Genomic DNA, 6,640 nt, shown 5'->3' on the forward strand with positions numbered 1-6,640 from the left:
ATCAATAGTCCTTTAACTTATGGGTGTGTCTTGGTAGATATGTACACAAAACGTTAAATTGACGAAAATAACTGTGTGGTAGGCCTACTTATGGGATATGTAGATGTGTGTTGGTTGTATGTAGTGTATAATAGGGGTTGGAATGTTTTGATGGAGCTTTAAACCCAACTTATTGTAATATGATAACCACTATAATGTTATTACAAACTCAATAGCTGTTTTGTTGGCAATTATTTCTGTGGTGTATGTCACATCCCCTATGATTATAATGGAGAGCATAGTATCTGTCTATGTTGTCACATCTCGTCTCTTTGTGTAGAAGAGAAAATGGTGGTATATTTTGCTGTTATTGTAGCTGCCTTCTAAAAATTATTTTACATGAGAGACAAACTTGTAAATCAATTTAGTGCAGGGGAGCAAAAATTATATTCCTAACTAAATGTAAATCGGCTTATTTGTGTGGAGAAGTACCTAGAGGAAAGCTTGTAAACTACAACCAAATTATAGTGGACAATTGAAATAGTTATTATAGAGGATTAAACCTAATAATTCTGCTTCTTGATGGGGTGATATATTTGAAAATGTATGAGAAGGGGAGTTTAAACTCCTACTTAAATCTATTATCTATAAGAGCTCTAGTTATGGAGGATGATTATAGCACCAATTTGTAAATAATAAAAGTTTGCTATAAAGGTTTTACACTTGAGGTGTTGTATATTTATAAGGCCCTAAAACAGGAAACTAGTGTTGTATTGAGTGAGAAATTAAATTCTAGTTCACAATTAATACTTAATAAACATACCAGGTTATAAAAGTAACTTTATTACTGTTACCCTTGATGTTATTCTGTGATGGTAGTATTAAACAGTATAGCTGTCTATGAGAACACCCTATCAGGGATTTATGAGTGTAATCTTTAGGTATAAAGCCCTCTGATTGACTCTCAAGTGACTAACTTTTGTTGAAAAACTGATATTCTTGACAATGGTATATCTTGATGTAACAGGTGTTGAAACCTTGGTTGTAGTAAATAACAATTAGATTGGCCTGGGGAAAGGTAAATTCACCCACTATCAAGGTGCAAGCCACAACAGTGAGTAAAATATTAACATTTGTTGAAAGGCAGACAAATTTTAGTTCTGATAAAAATACTAAATATGCTCTACTCTCATACTGCAAAATCTATATCATTGATACAGTAGAACCTTTGTAACTCTATAATTTGAACATGTACTAGTCTGTACGACCACTTGTTGTACCTAATACAGTAGTTATTTTTATACTGTATGTATTGATATATGCACCAATTGTCAATTAACCTAAACAAACAGGCAAATATTTAAAAATACAAAATATTAGAGTGTGATTTCTACCATATACTATAATTTAAATCAATCCATAAACATACTACACAGAGAGCTAAAGCACTTGTTTGAAGGTGAGAAATTTTACTGTCAAGGATTGTAGACATAGATAGTTTGAGAATTATATGTGTTTGGAGGTTATTTTGATAGTGGTTAACCTTATTTTCTGTATATATTTGCCACTGTTGTATAGTCTTTAAACTACATCACTTTTTTATTGTGAAGTCGAATGTGTTTTCTATACGTAAAGTCAAATTGATATATGCTTTGATAGTTGATTTATAAACCAATATTTAAATTACTGATCACCAATAACATATTATCGTAGTAGATTAACATGAAATAGGTACACTTGAAGCCCTATATAAAGCTCATTTTACTGTTATCGAGGTTCTAATGTACTTTGAATAAACAAAAAAGCCTCTTTTACAACACAAAAACTACTGATATTCAATGTATACTCTAAAGATGTAAAAAGAACTGCTAACCAAATGATAGCTTTCAACTATTATCTGATGTAAATGAAAAATTGTGTATTTACCTCTATAGTTAGCCATATGGTATCTAGTCATGCTAAATCTTATCTGTTTTATAAAGGTACCTACTACCATTGAGGACTATAGCTATACTCCTTCAAATTGAAATGTATTTTTCAGTTTAGTGTTTCTGGGTTGTACTTATTTATGACTAATAGTATAATTACTGTGTAGGCTTACTTTGTTACACATTTACAGACATATGATCTTTACTATACTCTTAATCCCATAAACAAAAGTGTAAATGTTTACCAATACTTGAATGTAGTTATGATAGTATAACGACTATTATTGTTTTAATTTATACTGCATCTAAGACTCATCCTACACTAATCTCCAAAGGTTTAAAATACCTATGTTTGTATGGTTGCTATCTCAATATAATGTCACTAGAAAAGTAACTATGAATTACTACACTTTACAGCAATTCTAGTTTAACCTCTAGAGGTGGAGGAGAGTACCATAATTGAGGCCGTCAAAGGTATCACATGTATGTTGGTTTTATACATTTATTTATGAATGAACTGGGATATGTTGGAGCATTATGCTATATTATACCTATAACATATGGCTGGTATGTTTGCTGAGGTGACAAGAGTGTTGTGCTAACTTATGAGGCTTTGAAATTGTTTTGTGTTGGTTTTATTCCTGTATGTTTTTATATCAAGCTTATTAATGTAGAGCTTACCCGATGGTGTTTACCTTATATGGCTGGGGTGGAAGGTGATGGTATTAGTGAATTAAACAAAAACTATGTATATTGTGGTGATATGCTGTTTTATCCTCTTTGGATTGTGTCTCAATGTAAAAAAAAACCTGATGCCTGGATTTTTGTAATGTGATAAGCTCAAATGGTTGTTTGTATACAAGAGCTAACACCTGGGGATGATATGTAAAATTATTAGTACTTGATGGATGTATATTTACTGTATGCAGTTTTTATTTGAACAAGTTACTACAAAACCGGTAAGAAAACTGTAGGTTTTGCAATATATCAATCATGATACATATATTTCGTTGTCATACTGCAGCAAAAACAGTCAATTTGAACGGTTATTTGTGTTTCTTAGGTTATTGAAATGTTGTCTAAACATACATTTAATCATCTGTTTGTATGGGAACAGTCTAACACTAGGTCTTATTACTACTCAAAGTTATTTTTTTGTAGGATAGCGAAATTAACCAACAACCCAACAACAAGGGGTACTTAGGTCCAAAAATTAACCCACAATAGGAAATGAACCAATGATTATACGGATTTACTTGTTATTAAAGTCTATCACCTACCTACAGTGGTTAAAATCATCATTACTCATTAGGGTTTACATCAAATCAAATCAAATCAAATCAGTTTATTTCCACAATATATACAAATTTACAATTTTTCAATAAAATAAAATAAAAATATATATAGCCCTGAAGCATTATACAGTAATTGTTAACGTAAATTAATTCTAGTAAAATTAATTTATAAGTTATAAAAGTAAAAACTTAAATACTAGTTGAGTGTTTGCTCCGGCTTGAATAATAACTAATTTAATATATAATGGAAATGAGTCTACATAGACCTCAGTGGTCTGTGCGTAGACTCGAGTTGCTAAAAATTATATATGTATTTTTTGAGCTAATTTGCAATTGAAGAAAAAGTTTAAATAAAAATGTACTAAGTGCTATGGGAACCTGTAAAAATAAAAATAAGTAGATTATATATAAAATTGGAGTAAATATTAATTAAAATTTTTAATAACAGTATTGTTTAAAGGGGAAGCCAATAAATAAAACGGAAAAGAATTTTGTTGGTTGCAAGAGTTTGCAGAGGGGGTCCGTTTAGTGCTGTCAGACAGTGGCAGGTCGCCTGTTATCAGTAGTGATAAGAGCCTCGGCCTCTTCATCGCTGATATCCAATAACCATCTATTAACTCGATTTTTGAATACACCTAATGTAGGAGAATGAAATAACTGAGTTGCTTTATACATAGTGGAATAATTCCGGAACAAAATATGTGCTATGTAGAAACAATTTGTTTTTGAAAAGGATTTGTGCTGCTGAATAGTAGAAATTCCAATTCTATTTGCATATCTTGTATTATGTGTGTGGGTTATGGAGGTAAAAATTGAATTGAAGTTTTTAAATATAAAAATTAGAAGATCTTTGATAAACAATTTTGCAATGGGGAATATTCCAGTTTCATGAAATAGTAAATCTGAGGGGTATCTTTTACACTTTTTGAAACCAGCTTTTAGGATAGACTTTTGAACCAGAATCAGACCTGTGAGATGTGAACTGTACGCCCCTCCCCAAGCTAATATTCCATAAGACAAAACCGACTGTACATATGCAAAATATGTTGATTTAATTTCTTTAAAACTGAGAACATCACTTAACTGTCTAAATGCAAATATAAGTTTTCTAGTTTTATTTTGCAAGAAATTAATATGCTCTATCCATTTCATATGTGAGTCAAAAATTATTCCTAAATATTTATATGAGTTAACTCTCTCTAAGGTATCGCACGAACAACTGTTATTGAATTGGTTGAGACAACTGTGCAAGATCAAATTGGTTAGGTTATAGTCAGCTGTTGACGCGAGAGAAATAGGCATGAATTTTGTTTTGGAAACATTAAGAGATAGTACATTTTGGTCGAGCCATTTTTTTACTAATTTGAGATCTGATTGAGCTTTACTCTTCACACCTTCCCATGTCTTATCCTTAACATAAATCAATGTGTCATCTGCAAAAAGAAACATTTTTCCGAAAATTGGTAATTTAGAAATATTATTTATATATATTAGGAATAAAATAGGCCCAAGGGTACTCCCCTGAATCACCCCATAGTCAACAGGCACCTCATTGCTATTGACTCCATCTATGTATACGAATTGTCGCCTATCTCTGAGGTAGCTTTCGAACCATGAGAGAGCGTTCCCTCTTACACCTATAGCAGATAATTTTGAAATTAGATGCTTTCTGTCTACACTATCAAAAGCTTTTTTGAGATCTAAAAAAATTAATACTGAGCGCAAATTTTCGGATAGAGCACTAAAAATTTCTTTGTTGATATGAAAAAGAACATCTGTAACATTTTTATCTTTTCTGAACCCATATTGACAGTCTGCTAGGATCTGATTCTGGTTCAAGTAATCCACCATTTGTTCCTTAACTATTTTTTCAAGCACCTTAGAGAATGCACTCAATAAAGATATTGGTCTGAAATTATTTTTGTCTTTGTGGGAGTTTGATTTGTATAAAGGAAAAACTTTTGCCAATTTAAACTTGTCCGGAAATATTCCACTAGCCAAACTTAAGTTTATGATATGCAATAATGGTTTAGAGAGTGAATTTACATTTTCTTTAAGAACATCAGCCGAGACACCATCAAAACCGGGGGCAGACCCACCACGTAACGAGTAGACATGTCTGATAACGTCGAGTTCAGTCACTGTCTGGAGTGTAAACACAGTGTCCTGCCTGTAATCTGCGTCGTTGATGATCGGCGGACCGCTGCTATTAATTGAACTGGCAAGGTTATATCCAACAGAAGCGAAAAACGTGTTAAAATCATCAGCTACAATCTTTCTTACATCAGGAGTGATGTTGGATACGTTTGGAAGATATTTCTGAACTGAGAAGGGGTCTTTTTTATTTGATCGCCCCGCCAGCTCGTTCACAACCATCCAAAAGCGTTTGGGGTTGTTTTGATATTGGTTTAATTTTGACCTGTAGTATACTCGCTTAGAACTTTTAATACCACTGGAAATTTGATGTCTTAAATCACGATATTCTTTATTTAAAGTAGCATTAAACGGCTGTTTTTTAATTTTCTTACTAGTTTTATCTCTTTCCCTAATTAGTTTAATCAAATCATTTGTGATCCATGGCTTTAATTTTTTGAACCTCGATGATTTCTTAACAGATTTTTTAGAACTATCTATGGTTTCATCCATGATTTGTAAAAAACGAGATGCACAAGAGTTAATGTCAAGATCGATAAAAAAGTTGCTCCAGTCTATTTGCGCAAGATTACAGGACAGTAGTGTATGATCGATAATGCGTGTAGAAGTATCCAAAGTAACTGACGGTGTATTGGTTGGAAAAGTAATAGTCATGCCTGTGCTGAAATGGTCTGTAACGTGTGTGTGTAATGTTGCTGATTGTACATTTTTCATGTCGTTGTAACGTATGAACATGTGATCAATGCAAGTTTGGCTATTGTTCGTAATTCTTGTTGGTTTGTCTATACATTGAATGAGACCAGCACCTAACAAACAGTTTAAGTAACTGTCGTTTAAAGAATTAATACTCAACAAATCAAAATTTATATCTCCAGTTAAAATAATCATCAAGTCTTTGCTCAAATGGTTAAGATAATTTTCTAAATCGTTTATAAATAATTTAGCATCTGAATCAAAAGTACGGTATAGTGCTAACAGACAAAATTTGTTATTGTGTAAGTTGAAATTGAGTTGTATTCCATAAACGTCAGCAAATGAGATCTGTGATGCAGTTACTGATAGTCGATTGTTGAAGTAAACAATAACACCGTCGGCTCTATTTCGTCTGTTATCAGTGAGTACATAGTCAAATCCGTCAATCGTCTGTCCCCCTACCCCCTCCTGCAACCAACATTCTGTCAACACAATAATATCCATCTTGGGAATTTCATTTAAATAAATTAAAAATTCATCAAAGTTTTTGGAATAGCTTCTGATGTTTGTGCTTATGACTTTCAATTCGTC

Source organism: Macrosteles quadrilineatus, unplaced genomic scaffold (genome assembly GCF_028750875.1).
Source record: "Macrosteles quadrilineatus isolate MER2022 unplaced genomic scaffold, UCM_ALF_1.0 Scaffold_1__1_contigs__length_201487025, whole genome shotgun sequence".
Taxonomy (NCBI): Eukaryota; Metazoa; Arthropoda; class Insecta; order Hemiptera; family Cicadellidae; genus Macrosteles; species Macrosteles quadrilineatus.